General features: G+C 38.0%; 1 long non-coding RNA gene across 1 annotated transcript; it reads left to right on the top strand.

The window, feature by feature from the left end:
* The first annotated feature begins 333 nt into the window (after positions 1–333).
* On the top strand, positions 334–2,235 carry LOC143104755 (uncharacterized). Its single transcript, XR_012983125.1, has 3 exons — positions 334–408; positions 635–746; positions 2,044–2,235. It is a non-coding gene; the product is annotated as an uncharacterized LOC143104755 (long non-coding RNA).
* The last annotated feature ends 414 nt before the right edge of the window (positions 2,236–2,649 follow it).

Consider the following 2,649-nt stretch of genomic DNA (forward strand, 5'->3'; position numbering starts at 1 on the left):
GATGTGGTGCTATCTATCTATCTATCTTTTAATTACAAAGGCCAAGGGGACTTTATCAGGATGCATAGTATCCTGAGTCCATTCAATAACTGGCCTTTAAAAATAAAAATCTGCCTGCCTCTATGGGATTTTAACATAGGGGGTTCCTTACTTATGTCCCCTGTATTTTAAGGAATAACATTTATTAATTTACGATACCTGGTTCATTCACAAAGAATATTGGTGTGTTTAAAGGTTGGATTTTTTCCTCATTTTTTAATTGAGGCATTAAGATCAATTTCCAACAGATGATTTATTGTATTCCTCTTTTAGTCGTTTCAGCCTGGTTGTCTTACCTTATGCACAGTTGATGGTTTTATAAAGACACCCCTACACCAATAAATAGTTCATGTAGACTGTCACACAATGGTAAGTGGAACATTGGCCACAGCTTGTAACAACTTCCTTGTTACAACTTTTTTACCATTCTTTGCGTAGGGATGTGTACACAAGGATGTGTAACCTTGTGTAAGGTTAACTTGGGAATTACAACAGAAAGGAACAAGTTTCAGCTAATCAAAATCAATGACTGGAACTGTCAGTTTCAGAGCTATTATTACCACACTGATAGATTGATTTTGCTTTTTATTTGCAGCCTACGTTATGCACTGTGGAACGCTCTGCGGATGGACAGCTGTGGAATCCGCAAAGGTCAAGAAGGCTTTTGTTACGAGGGCTGGAGGTTCCAAAACATCCATGAAGCTGGGGTAATTTTCTCTTATTTTAAATTATTTCCAATTGTGGTAAGCATTATTGGTGGGCTTTTTATAAAGGGTAGGCCTCTATTGCACTAAAATTATTCAACCTTTATACAGTTAACGTCAAACTGTGTAGCTACGAAAGCTGTCATAGAAATGATAAAGGCGAAATTTCCACTAGGTTTTATGAAGATATTTTACAGATGGGCTGAATATACATCAAAAGTAAAACAAATGACATGGCCAAAATGATTAACTCACCAACAATATTTGTTGTATGGTGTATACTGTATTTTCTGTATTTTGTTTTTGTTCTTGACAATTGTCAGTGTCTCTTGAGTGATCAGAGCTAAATGTTTTGGGCTAATTTAGATGTAATATTGAGCATTGTCTTTTGATTTACCGGATTGACCCTAAAGCACTCCTACTTGTTTACAAATCACTTTAAGGACAAATCCGGTATGAATTAATCCATAGCTCTTGTTGGAAATCACTGTGTGCTGTTCATAGGAAAAAGAAAATATGACACAGCCAATTCTGAGTTATGGACAGGGAAGTATAGCCCAGAGCTGTATAGAAGTACTTTTGGTATTCCTGACCTAATGCAGGGTCTTAAATGTCATGTTCCTTAATTAAGGTCTGAAAAAGTCTTACATTCTGTTACCGAAGTCTTAATTTTTTAAACGAAGGTCTTACATTTTAATTATACTAGCCTGCAAGCAAGGTGAAATGGGGGGAAAAACAACAACGTGAAAATTCAACAGGGGGTTGCGTAACGTCAGAGATCGTCTAATTTAGTGTTGCGTTCTGACTATGGAGCCAGCTCCCAGATGACAAAAAAAAATTGCCCAAATTACTTTTTTGACATCAGGACTCTGAACTAAACTATTTTCAGATGTCCATTTTTTTTTACACTGAATAGGCTTAGTCCAACCAAAACAAGGTTTTGCCTAGCGGTAAGCTGGATAGGGGTTAATCCTAGCCTGACAATACAGTTTACTCACTAGATGAGGTGAGGGAATTCAACAAACTTGTTTAAGCTGGACAAATATATCAATAAAATCTGTTTTTCAATTGGGCAACATATAGCAAATGTTAGTGGTAGCTATCACATCCCCCATTCTGTGTTTAAGTGATTAATAAGGTGTGTCTGATCTTTGTGCTGTATCAAAATTCCCAGTTATGAAAGCAGACGGTCAAACAAATGTCTTACTTTGTATTTTTGAGTGGCTCACAAACTAACAATGTTCTATTTTCTGCTCTTCTCTACCTCCTACCTCCTCCCATTGGTTGGTTCCACCACCAGGATAAAAGACGCAGATTGACCAGCCCACGCTTTCATCCACCATTGTACACAGTATGGCACGCTTTGGCACAAGTTCAGTTTGTTTATGTTATTGTTTATTAGTTCATTTCTCCATGTTGTATGATTTATAGATAGTCTTAAATTGTCATTGTGCAGTTGGTCCGTACAATGCAATTTGCTTGTGCAGCTTTTAAAAATAATACTCGCATACAGTGGGCAGTGCTTCGACTTGGCCAGCTTCACTCGCGGTCCGCACGTGGGATGACGCGGTATCACGCGACTTTAATTTGTATTTTCCCAGTGAGACGCTGCAACAACCCAAACAACCGGTAGATGGCTCAAGTGAGCAGGGTGTCTTGTAGAAAGAAATGGAGCCTGAAAAACCCTACACAGACTTCACTACAGACTTTAGCAGACTGGTTTAGAAATAATTTAATAGCCAGAAATATGCCTGCCCTGCCCTAATAAAGAAATATTTGGTTCTGCGAGTGAATCCCGTTTGCAGCCGTAGAAGAAACGCAGGACAAATTAAACATTCTGGTTTTCTCCGATTGCAACGATGATAGACAGACATCATTTGGACAAAATATAGAGCATATTAACCTC

Source organism: Alosa pseudoharengus, unplaced genomic scaffold (genome assembly GCF_046254945.1).
Source record: "Alosa pseudoharengus isolate Yale_2024_CS ecotype anadromous, Long Island Sound unplaced genomic scaffold, YU_APseudo_1.1 YU_APseudo_1.1_scf_5, whole genome shotgun sequence".
In the NCBI taxonomy this organism is placed as follows: Eukaryota; Metazoa; Chordata; class Actinopteri; order Clupeiformes; family Clupeidae; genus Alosa; species Alosa pseudoharengus.